Source organism: Macaca fascicularis, chromosome 1 (genome assembly GCF_037993035.2).
Source record: "Macaca fascicularis isolate 582-1 chromosome 1, T2T-MFA8v1.1".
NCBI classification, from domain to species: Eukaryota; Metazoa; Chordata; class Mammalia; order Primates; family Cercopithecidae; genus Macaca; species Macaca fascicularis.
The window spans coordinates 227,790,020-227,802,213 of record NC_088375.1 but is presented as its reverse complement, the minus strand read 5'-3'; the positions used below and the strand labels follow the sequence as shown (position 1 = coordinate 227,802,213).

Here is a 12,194-nt window from a genome sequence, read left to right as displayed (position 1 = left end):
ATCCTGGTGCCATGGAAGGATGAAAAGTATTTCTGAGAAATCAGACAACTTCCAATGACTAAAGCTAGTCTAAAGAATGGTGTACACACACACACACACACACACACCCTCTCTCTTTCCTGTTGGGTGTTTTCAGGCCATTTCTGTGGCTCTGTAGGCCAAATTCTAGACTCTCGTGAAAAACCCACAGACCTGAGTTCATGGGCTGGTGAGCTACATGTTTGGCTCATCTGAGGTCCTGGAGGGTGCAACATCTGGGCCACCACTCGGGTTCCTGGGCTCTCCTTTCCATCCTCACCAGGCTCTCCTTTCCATCCTCACCAGGCTCCTTGGGATCCCCTAGTGCCTTCCTTTCCCACCTCGGGCTGCCGCTGCTCCTCTCATTCCCAGATGTTTCTGTCTCTCTGGACAGGTTTGGGAGAAGGACTCCTTTGAATTTCCTACTTCCTTACTGACCCCAAAGACTCAAGAATCGTTCGTTAAAATGATATTCGTCAAGGAGGTGGCGGGTGGAAGATGTGTGGGTAACAAATCTGGGGAAGTTAGAGGAGTTTAAGAAACCTTGGCTGGGCATGGTGGCTCACGCCTATGATCCCAGCACTTTGGGAGGCCAAGGCAGGAGGATCACTTGATCCCAGGAGTTTGAGGCCAGCCTGGGCGATATACTGGGACCCCATCTCTACAAAAGACTTTTAAAAATTAGTTGGGCACAATGATATATACCTGTAGGCCCAGCTACTTGGGAGGCTGGGGCAGGAGGATCACTTGAGCACAGGAGGTCAAGGCTGCAGTGAACTGTGATCATGCCACTGCACTCCAGCTTGGGTGACAGAGTGAGACCCAGTCTCAAAACAAAACAAAAAAATTAACAAAAGCTTATGATATGATCACCGTCCTGGTACCCTTGTTTCCTAAGTCTTGTTCAAAGGATGACTTCTTTTCTTCTTAGGGGAACTTCTTACTATTTATGCCTGAAGCAATCAGGGAATCGGGTGTGTTGAAAATAGAATAGAAATGGTGGTATTTATTGAACTTTTTATTGTGCTGGGCACTTATGCTTAGTGTTTTTTTTTTTTTTTTTTTTTTTTTTTTTTTTTTTGAGACGGAGTCTCGCTCTGTAGCCCAGGCTGGAGTGCGGTGGCCGGATCTCAGCTCACTGCAAGCTCCGCCTCCCGGGTTCACGCCATTCTCCGGCCTCAGCCTCCCGAGTAGCTGGGACTACAGGCGCTGCCACCTCGCCCGGCTATTTTTTGTATTTCTTAGTAGAGACGGGGTTTCACCGTGTTAGCCAGGATGGTCTCGATCTCCTGACCTCGTGATCCGCCCATCTCAGCCTCCCAAAGTGCTGGGATTACAGGCTTGAGCCACCGCGCCCGGCTGCTTAGTGTTTTAAAGATGTAATAAGATCTAAATCTCACAAAACCCTGAGACTCAGATGCCGTTATTACCCTTGTTTCAGAGAGGAGCAACCTAAGGCTCAGGCCACATGGCAGATGTGCTGAGGAACTCAGATTTCAGCCCAAGTCACCAACCCCAGCCTGGGCAGCCACCACAGCTGCCCCTAGACCGGGCCCCAGATCCCTTGGGACTTCTGGTGTAACTTTTATGTGTATAACCTACAGGTCCGTGAGTCTTAAGTGGCTAATTTGCATGATGGGGACCTTAAGACTGGCAAAATCCTTTCCTAGGGGGTGGTATGAGTATGCTGCGGCTGCCATAACAAAACACCACAAACAGGATGTGAACAGCAGAAACCAACTGTCTCACAGCTTTGGAGCCCAGAAGCCCAAGCGCAAGACGTCAACAGGGCTGGGCTCTCCCGAGGCCTCTCTCCTTGGCGTGCAGACAGTGTCTTCTTGCCCTGTCCTCACATGGCATTTCCGCCCTGCACACGGCTCCCTGGTGTCTCTCTGTGTCCTCATCTCCTCTTCTTGTAAGGACACCAGTCATGTTGGATCAGGACCCACACTAATAGCCTCATTTTAGTCACCTCTTTAAAGACTGCCATCTCCAAATCCAGTCACATGCCGAGGTGCTGGGAGTTAGGGCTTCAACATACGCATTTTGCAGGGGACACAGTTCAGTCTGTGACAGTTCAGTCATTTGCTTCACATTAGCAGGTTCCCCTTAGGGTGGTTGCTTTTCTGCCTGTACACGTGTCTCAGACCCCTCGGGAAAAGCACAAGCCCAGAGCTGCCAGTACAGGCGCCCCCGAGGTGCTCACGGCCCTGCGGCCTCCTGTCCCTCGACTTTTTGCTCCACCTGGAGCAGCAGACATTCTTTTCCGATTGCGGAAAGTTTTGAGGCCTCTTGTATAACATAAGACAAGCCTTCTGCATTGAAATTGTTCAAGAATTGGGTTCCAATTTCCCAGGAGCACGGAGAGCGTTGCCAGGAAAGCGGAGTTGCTGACGATTTATGTCGGTTTTTCTGACATAACGAAGATTTCCCTTTGTTTTTTGGAACCGACTGGCGCGCGCTTGCCAAGAGAACGGCCTCAGGAGGAGCAGATCATTTTCTCTTGTTCTTCCTCCTTCTTTTTTTATTCCCTCTCAATTTATTTTCAGGTCAGAGCTTCATGAGGTCGCTGAAGCTGTGAAATCTGACAGACTCACCATCTGAGCAAACAGACTGTCCAGGAACAGGTTTTATTTGGCTCGCTGAGGAGATGTGACAGTCTGGGAAAATCCTCGGTCTCTGTATTTTGTCTTTGCCCAAAAGAGTTTGGTTCGGTTTGACAAATGTTAACCGAACTACCCCCTCCACACTAGGGGCGATGCCAGGCACTGAGACCCAGTCCTGCCCAGAGCAGAGCAGAGCCGCTCGCCCTCAAGGGGTGCCCCATGCGACCCCAGAAATATGTGTCCACCGGGCTGCTGGTCACCAGCGTGCACAGTTGCTAATCCGTCGGAACACCTCTGTGGCTGCTGGTGAGCAGGTGTCACCCGAGCTTCCGGTGCCCATTCTGCGCTGGCCTGCATCATTCTGAGCAGCGGCGTCTGTGCCAGACCAGTTGTTAAACATTTTGAATGTCACACCTGGTGGAGGGCATGTGGATGAGAGGGGCTCGGTTGAGTACCAAGTGTTGGGGAAGGCCTTTTGGAGGAGGTCAAGACCAGGCCAGATTTTGAGCAGGAGCTCAGCAGACAGGTCAGGGAGGAACAAGCAGATAGTCACTATCAGAGGAGGAAACCAGCTGTGCCAAGGCCCTGAGGCAGGGAGAGCAGGGTGGGTTTGGTGCGGTGGCGGCAGAGGAGGGGGTGGGGTGGCAGGGAGAGGGGGCGGGGTGGCAGGGAGAGGGGGCAGCGCCAGGGTGGAGAGAGGGGCTGGAGTAGGGGGAGTAGCAGCAGAGCAGGGGGTGGTGCTGGCAGAGGAGGGAGCTGGAAAGAAGAGCAGGACTCTCTTGGGGCTGGTGTTTGGTGCCAAAGGCCGTGAAGAGTGGGCAGAGGGCTTTAATTTGACAGTGAATGAGGCCCTATTATATTTTATTTTTTTGAGACCGAATTTTGTTCTTTCGTCCAGGCTGGAGTGAAGTGGCATGATTTTGGCTCACTGCGACCTCCGCCTCCCAGGTTCAAGCGATTCTTCTGCCTCAGCCTCCCAAGTAGCTGGGATTATAGGTGCCCACCACCATGCACAGCTAATTTTTGCATTTTTAGTAGGGATGGGGTTTCGCCATGTTGACCAGGCTGGTCTCGAACTCCTGACCTCAGGCGATCCACCTGCCATGGCCTCCCAAAGTGCTGGGATTACAGATGTGAGTCACCACGCCTGGCAGTCCCATTGTATTTTTAAAGTATATATATTGATTTATATTCCACCTTTGTCTATAATGGGTTTAGGTTCCTGAGACATAGCAGATAATAAAGATTGTGTAATGAGTTATATATTTAGGGTAAATTATAAGGAAACAGATTACAGTCAGCTAATGTAAAAGTTTTTAGTGTAAAAAGTGAGGAAAAAGAAGATAAGATGAGGCAGGATCAAAACACAGAATGAGTGACGGGGAATGGGCTGCTCAGCTGGGGGATAAGTCTTGAGCGGCCTGTGCCAAGAAGGTTGTATGATGGCTGAGCGCTGGGAGAGGTGTGGAGAAAGGGGCTGAGGGCTGACACAGACAGGCTCAGGCTCCAACAAGCAGCTGCGCTAAGGAGGTTTGGGGTGGGGAGCCGTGGGCCCAGGTGTGGGGGCTGCAGAAGAGGAAGGGTCGCAGGGTATTCATTTACTGCGTCTGTCGCAGCCATGAGGTCCCATAAATTGGGTGGCTTTACCCAACAGAAATGTACTCTCTCACAGTTCCCAAGGCTCGACCTCCAAGTCCAGGTACCGGCAGGGCCAGGCTCCCTCTGGGGCTCTGGGGGCATCCTTCCTCGCCCCCTCCTAGCACCTGCTATTCACTGCCCTGCAGCTGCTTCACTCCCATCCCTGCTCCATCTCCACGCGGCCTTCCCCAACCTATGCGTCTCTGTTTTCACGTGGCCTTCTTGCAAAGACATTGGATTGGGGCCCTTCCTACTCCATTTTGACTTCATCTAGCTAGATGACATCTGTGAAGCTCTTATTTCCAAATAAGGGCACCTACGTGGGTACAGGGGTTAGGACTTCAACATATCTTTGTGGGGGACACGGATTTATTTTTCTCATTCCTCCAACAAAATATAAACTGCAGGAGGCAGAAAATGTCTTTGGCTTATTCACCATTGTGTTCCCAGGATCCCTGGCAGGATGCCAGTCGGACAACCAGTGCCCGAAAAGGTGTGGTGGTTGAACTTGCTCCCACTTTGTTCAACCCCTAACAGCAGGTCAGATCCGGTCTAGAATTCCTAGTGGAAAGACAGTGAAAGGGACGACTGTTTGGCTACACCTCGCAGACCCGTCAGCGTGCTGAGGCACAGCTTCCCAGAGTGGGGTGTCATCTGCAGCGCTTTGCTTCCTCATTTGACCAGGACACCACCCCATCTCCCTGCCCTTTATCTTAGCAGAGCATCTCTGGAGAGAATGTTCCACGGAGCACATCTCGGGAAACACTAGTTTAGCTGCATTGCAGATTGGAGGCGGGGGCAGACTACCTTCTAGACAGAACTGTCCAACTCTTCAAAGATTGCTTCTTAAGAATATGGCTATATATTTCCCTATAGCCTCCCTTGCTCTGCGCTCTGCTTTTGGTCTTAAAGCTATTTTAGATTTGAAATACCTTCCCTGGACCTACCATGTGCATTTGGACTTAGATTATTAGGCATTTTCTTCTTATAAAAACCAGCAAGTTGTACCTACAAAGTGGGAGCAAGTTCAACAACCACACTTTTTCGGGCACTGGTTGTCCAGTTAGCATCCGGCCAGGGATGCTGGGAACACAATGGCGAATAAGCCAGAGACATGTTCAGCCTCCTGCAGTTTGTATTTTGTTGGCGGAGTGAGAAAAATAAATTCGTGTACTAGTCTGCTCAGGCTGCTGTAACAAAATACCATAGACTGGGTGGCTTTAACAGAAGACATTGATTCCTCACAGTTCTGGAGGCTGGGAAGCCCAAGATTAAGGCATTGGCAGATTTGATTCCTGATGATGGCTCTGGCCTGACTGCCAGGTGGCTGCCTTCTCATATGGTGGAACCTTCGCCTTTACCTCCTCCTCCTCCTCCTCCTCCTCCTCCTCCTCCTCCTCCTCCTCCTCCTCCTTCTCCTCCTCCTCTCCTCTCCTCCTCCTCCTCCTCCTCTCCTCCTCCTCCTCCTCTCCTCCTCCTCCTCCTCTCCTCCTCCTCCTCCTCTCCTCCTCCTCCTCTCCTCCTCCTCCTCCTCTCCTCCTCCTCCTCTTCCTCCTCCTCCTCCTCCTCTCCTCTCCTCCTCCTCCTCCTCTTCCTCTCCTCTCCTCCTCCTCTCCTCCTCCTCCTCCTCTCCTCCTCCTCCTCCTCTCCTCCTCCTCCTCCTCTCTCCTCCTCCTCCTCCTCCTCTCCCCCTCCTCCTCCTCTTCCTCCTCCTCCTCTTCCTCCTCCTCCTCCTCCTCTTCCTCCTCCTCCTCCTCCTCTTCCTCCTCCTCCTCCTCCATCTCCTCCTCCTCTCCTCCTCCCCTCCTCCTCCTCCTCTCCTCCTCCTCCTCTCCTCCTCCTCTTCCTCCTCCTCCTCTTCCTCCTCCTCCTCTTCCTCCTCCTCCTCTTCCTCCTCCTCCTCCTCCTCTTCCTCCTCCTCTTCCTCCTCCTCTCCTCCTTCTCCTCCTCTCCTCTCCTCCTCCTCTCCTCTCCTCTCCTCTCCTCCTCCTCCTCCTCCTCTCCTCTCCTCCTCCTTCTCTCCTCCTCCTCCTCCTTCTCCTCCTCCTCCTCTCCTCCTCTTCCTCTCCTCCTCTTCCTCCTCCTCCTCCTCTTCCTCCTCCTCCTCTTCCTCCTCCTCCTCTTCCTCCTCTTCCTCCTCCTCTCCCTCCTCCTCCTCCTCGCCTCTCCTCCTCCTCTTCCTCCTCCTCCTCCTCTCCCTCCTCCTCCTCCTCGCCTCTCCTCCTCCTCCTCCTTCTCCTCCTCCTCTCCTCTCCTCTCCTCCTCCTCCTCCTCTCCTCTCCTCCTCCTTCTCCTCCTCCTCCTCCTCCTTCTCCTCCTCCTCCTCCTCTCCTCCTCCTCTCCTCCTCCTCCTTCTCCTCCTCCTCCTCCTTCTCCTCCTCCTCCTCCTCCTCTCCTCTCCTCCTCCTCCTTCTCCTCCTCCTCCTCCTTCTCCTTTCTCCTCCTCCTCCTTCTCCCTTCTCCTCCTCCTCCTTCTTCTTCTCCTCCACCTCCTCCTCCTCCTCCTTCTCCTCCTCCTCCTTCTCCTCCTCCTCCTCTCCTCTCCTCCTCCTTCCTCACCTCCTCCTCTCCTCTCCTCTTCCTCCTCCTCCTCCTCCTCCTTCTCCTCCTCCTCTCCTCCTCCTCCTCCTCCCTCCTCCTCCTCCTCATCTCCTCCTCCTCTCCTCCTCCTCTTCCTCTCCTCCTCCTCTTCCTCCTCCTCTTCCTCCTCCTCTCCCTCCTTCTCCTCCTCTCCTCTCCTCCCCCTCCTCCTCCTCTCCTCCTCCTCTCCTCTCCTCCTCCTCCTCCTCCTCTCCTCTCCTCCTCCTTCTCTCCTCCTCCTCCTCCTTCTCCTCCTCCTCCTCCTCTCCTCCTCTTCCTCTCCTCCTCTTCCTCCTCCTCCTCCTCCTCTTCCTCCTCCTCCTCCTCTTCCTCCTCCTCCTCCTCTTCCTCCTCCTCCTCCTCTTCCTCCTCCTCCTCTTCCTCCTCCTCCTCCTCCTCTCCTCCTCCTCCTCCTCACCTTCCTCCTCCTCCTCCTCTCCTCCTCCTCCTCTCCTCCTCCTCCTCTCCTCCTCCTCCTCTCCTCCTCCTCCTCTCCTCCTCCTCCTCTTCCTCCTCCTCCTCCTCCTCTTCCTACTCCTCCTCCCCTCCCTCCTCCTCCTCCTTCTCCTCCTCTCCTCCTCTCCTCCTCCTTCTCCTTCTCCTCCTCTCCTCCTCCTCCTCTCCCCCTCCTCCTCCTCCTCCTCTCCCTCCTCCTCCTCCTCGCCTCTCCTCCTCCTCCTCGCCTCTCCTCCTCCTCTTCTCCTCCTCCTCCTCCTCTCCCTCCTCCTCCTCCTCGCCTCCTCCTCCTCCTCCTTCTCCTCCTCCTCCTCCTCCTCTCCTCTCCTCCTCCTCCTTCTCCTTCTCCTCCTCCTCCTCCTCCTCCTTCTCCTCCTCCTCCTTTCCTCTCCTCCTCCTTTCCTCTCCTCCTCCTCTCCTCTCCTCCTCCTCCTCGTCCTCTCCTCTCCTCCTCCTCCTCTCCTCTCTCCTCCTCCTTCTCCTCCTTCTCTCCTCCTCCTTCTCCTCCTCCTCTCCTCTGCCTCCTCCTCCTTTCCTCCTCTCCTCCTCCTCCTTCTCCTCCTCCTCCTCTCCTCTCCTCTCCTCCTCCTTCTCTCCTCTCCTCCTCCTCCTTCTCCTTCTCCTCCACCTCCTCCTCCTCCTCTCCTCCTCCTCTTCTCTCCTCCTCCTTCTTCTCCTCCTCCTCTCCTCCTCTTCCTTCTCTCCTCTCCTCTTCCTTCTCTCCTCTCCTCCTCTTCCTTCTCTCCTCTCCTCCTCCTCCTCTTCCTTCTCTCCTCCTCCTCCTCTCCTCTCCTCCTCCTCCTCCTCTTCCTCTCCTCCTCCTCTCCTCCTCCTCTCCTCCTCCTCCTCCTCTCCTCCTCTCCTCCTCCTCCTCTTCCTCCTCCTCCTCCTCTTCCTCCTCTTCCTCCTCCTCTTCCTCCTCTTCCTCCTCCTCTTCCTCCTCCTCCTCTCCCTCCTCCTCCTCCTCTCCTCTCCTCCTCCTCGTCCTCCTCTCCTCCTCCTCCCCTTCCTGCTCCTCCTCCTCCTCTTCCTCCTCCTCCTCCTCTTCCTGCTCCTCCTCCTCCTCTTCCTCCTCCTCCTCCTCCTCCTCCTCCTCCTCCTCCTCCTCCTCCTCTCCCTCCTCCTCCTCCTCTCCTCCTCCTCCTCCTCCTCTCCTCCTCCTCTCCTCTCCTCCTCCTCCTCTCCTCCTCTCCTCCCCTCTCCTCCTCCTCCTCCTCCTCTCCTCCTCCTCCTCGCCTCCTCCTCCTCCTCCTCCTCCTCTCCTCCTCCTCTCTCCTCTTCCTCCTCCTCCTCTTCCTCCTCTCCTCTTCCTCCTCCTCCTCCTCTCCTCTCCTCCTCCTTCTCCTCCTCCTCTCCTCCTCCTCCTTCTCCTCCTCCTCTCCTCCTCTCTCCTCTTCTCCTTCTCCTCCTCCTCCTCCTCCTCTCCTCCTCCTCCTCTCCTCCTCTCCTCCTCCTCCTCTCCTCCTCCTCCTCCTCTCCTCCTCTCCTCCTCTCCTCCTCCTCCTCTCCTCTCCTCTCTCCTCCTCCTCCTCTCCTCCTCCTCCTCCTCCTCCTCCTCTCCTCCTCCTCCTCCTCTTCCTCCTCCTCCTCCTCTCCTCCTCCTCTCCTCCTCCTCCTCCTCCTCTCCTCTCTCCTCCTCCTCCTCCTCTCCTCTCCTCCTCCTCCTCCTCTCCTCCTCCTCCTCCTCTCCTCCTCCTCTTCCTCCTCCTCCTCTCCTCCTCCTCCTCTCCTCCTCCTCCTCTCCTCCTCCTCCTCCTCTCCTCCTCCTCCTCCTCCTCCTCTCCTCTCCTCCTCCTCTCCTCCTCCTCCTCTTCCTCCTCCTCCTCTTCCTCCTCCTCCTCTTCCTCCTCTTCCTCCTCCTCTTCCTCCTCCTCCTCTTCCTCCTCCTCCTCCTCCTCCTTCTCCTCCTCCTCTCCTCTCCTCTCCTCCTCCTCCTCCTCTCCTCTCCTCCTCCTCCTCCTCCTCCTCTTCCTCCTCCTCCTCCTCCTCCTCCTCTTCCTCCTCCTTCTCCTCCTCCTTCTCCTCCTCCTCCTCCTTCCCCTCCTCCTCCTCTTCCTCCTCCTCCTCCTCCTCCTCTCCTCCTCCTCTCCTCCTCCTCCTCCTCCTCCTCCTCCTCTCCTCTTCCTCCTCTTCCTCTCCTCCTCCTTCTCTTCCTCCTCCTCCTCTTCTCCTCCTCCTCCCTCCTCATCCTCCTCTCCTCTCCTCCTCCTCCTCCTTCTCCTCCTCCTCCTCTCCTCCTCCTCTTCTTCCTCTCCTCCTCCTCCTCTCCTCTCCTCTCCTCCTCCTTCTCTCCTCCTCCTGCTTCTCCTCCTTCTCCTCCTCCTCCTCTCTTCCTCCTCCTCCTCCTCCTCCTCCTCTCCTCTTCCTCCTTCTCCTCCTCCTCCTCCTCCTCCTCCTCCTCCTTCTCCTTCTCCTCCTCCTCCTCCTCCTCCTCCTCTCCTCTCTTCCTCCCTCTCCTCTCCTCCCTTCCTCCTCCTCCTCTTCCTCCTTCTCCTCCTCCTCCTTCTCCTTCTCCTCCTCCTCCTTCTCCTTCTCCTCCACCTCCTCCTCCTCCTCCTCCTTCTCCTCCTCCTTCTCCTCCTCCTCCTCCTCTCCTCTCCTCCTCCTTTCCTCTCCTCCTCCTCTCCTCTCCTCCTCCTTCTCTCCTCTCCTCCTCCTCCTTCTCCTCCTTCTCTCCTCCTCCTCCTCCTTCTCTCCTCTCCTCCTCCTCCTTCTCCTCCTCCTCCTCCTCTCCTCCGCCTCCTCCTCCTCTCCTCCTCTCCTCCGCCTCCTCCTCCTCTCCTCCTCTCCTCCTCCTCTCCTCCTCCTCCTCTCCTCTCCTCCTCCTTCTCTCCTCTCCTCCTCCTCCTTCTCCTTCTCCTTCTCCTCCACCTCCTCCTCCTCTCCTCCTCCTCCTTCTCTCCTCCTCCTTCTTCTCTCCTCCTCCTCCTCCTCTTCCTTCTCTCCTCTCCTCCTTCTCTCCTCTCCTCCTCCTCCTCCTCCTCTTCCTTCTCTCCTCTCCTCCTCCTCCTCTCCTCTCTTCCTTCTCCTCTCCTCCTCTCCTCCTCCTTTTCCACCTCCTCCTCCTCTCCTCTCCTCTCCTCTCCTCCTCCTCCTCCTCTTCCTTCTCTCCTCTCCTCCTCTTCCTTCTCTCCTCTCCTCCTCCTCCTCTTCCTTCTCTCCTCTCCTCCTCCTCCTCTCCTCTCTTCCTTCTCCTCCTCTCCTCTCTTCCTTCTCCTCTCCTCCTCTCCTCTCCTCCTTTCCTCTCCTCCTCCTTTTCCACCTCCTCCTCCTCTCCTCTCCTCCTCTTCCTCTCCTCTCTTCCTTCTCCTCTCCTCCTCTCCTCTCCTCCTCCTTTTCCACCTCCTCCTCCTCTCCTCTCCTCTCCTCTCCTCCTCCTCCTTCTCCTCCTCTCCTCCTCCTCTCCTCCTCCTCCTCCTCTTCTCCTCCTCCTCTTCCTCCTTCCCTCCTCTTCCTCCTCTTTCTCCCCTTTCCTCCTGCTCCTCCTCCTGCTCCTTCTTCCTCTTGTTCTTTTCTTCCTCTTCTTGTTCCCTCCCTCCCTCCCTCTGTCTCCCTCTCCCCCTCTGTCTCCCTCTCCCTCTCTCTCTCCTTCTCCCTCTCCCTCTCTCCTTATGAAGCCACTAATATAATCATGAGGGCACCTACCTTCATGACCTTGTCTCATCTTAATTAGCTTCTGAAGATCTCACCTCCAAATACCATTGCATTGGGGGTTGGGGCTTCAACCTATTAATTTTGGGGAAATACAATTCAGTCCATAGCAGTCAGTAAATAGGTAAAGCGAATTTCCCTGGTGGGAAGTGCTGCAGAGGAAGAAGTGCTGGGAGGAGGGTGATGGTTGGGGAGGGAGGGGGTAGTCCCTGAGGAGGCAGCAGTTTAAGCTGAGATGGGAAGGAAGAGAGGAAGGTGGCCGGCGGAAGGCCAGGAAAGGAGGATTTTGGGTAAAGAGAACGGCGACAGCAAACAGATGGGAAAGAGCGAAGCGTGTCCCGGGGCTGAAGGAGGCGGGGGGCTGGAGTCCAGAGATTGCAGAGCATGCTGGTACCGGAGGGTGGGGGAGGTGGCGGGAGTCCCATTCAGGGCATGGTGGGGGCTGTAGGAGGACAGAGGAGTCCATGGATGTATTCTGAGGTCCTGCTGGTCTAGGGGCTGGTTGGGTGACTCCTGCTGCCATCCAGGCAAGACATGGCAGCCACTTAGGATCTGAGAGGGGAGAAGAAGAGGACAGCTTGGGGATGTCCCTCAGAGTTAGAACCAACAGAGTTTGTAGGTTTTCAGCTTCGGTACCTAGGTCACCAGCAATGCCATCTACTGAGAAGGCAAAGCCTGGGGAAAAACAGGTTTGAGGAGGCAAATAAAAAAAATCTCTGTGGGACATATTACATGTGGAATGCTCGTTATACAGCCAAATGGGGAGGCCACGTAGGCGGGCGGATCCTGGGCCAGGAGCTCCCAGAAGGACCTAGGCTTGAGACCTGAGTTTGTAAGTTATCAACAACATCTGGCAGGGCTCAGGCACTTAGAGGGCAGGGGAAGGAGAAGGAGATGGTGATGGAGCAGAGAAGAGAGAAGGGGGAACCAGGTGTTGCAGGAAGATGGATGGCCCATGAGGATTCCCAGAGGGCCTGGCCACTGAGAAGCTGAGATAAGACAATGGCATCATTGGATTTGGTGACCTAGGGGTTGAGGGTGGCCAGCCGGAAGTTTTGTAGTGAATACGGAGGAGACAAAAAGAATGGGGATGGGAATGGAGGAAGGAGAGAGGGCTGGAGGGAGAAAGGAAGAGAAACTAAATTTGAGCGGTCAGCTATGCAGAAGAAAGCCCACTTTAGGAGTGAGGTCCTGGAGGAGGGGAAAGGAGATGGGATCCAGGGCGCAGCTGGAGGGGCTCTACTT

General features: G+C 55.6%; 1 protein-coding gene across 25 annotated transcripts in view; it reads left to right on the top strand.

Moving 5' to 3' along the window:
* CAMTA1 (calmodulin binding transcription activator 1) overlaps window positions 1-12,194 on the top strand; it is a 978,479-nt gene that overhangs the window by 279,947 nt on the left and 686,338 nt on the right. The window lies entirely within an intron of this gene.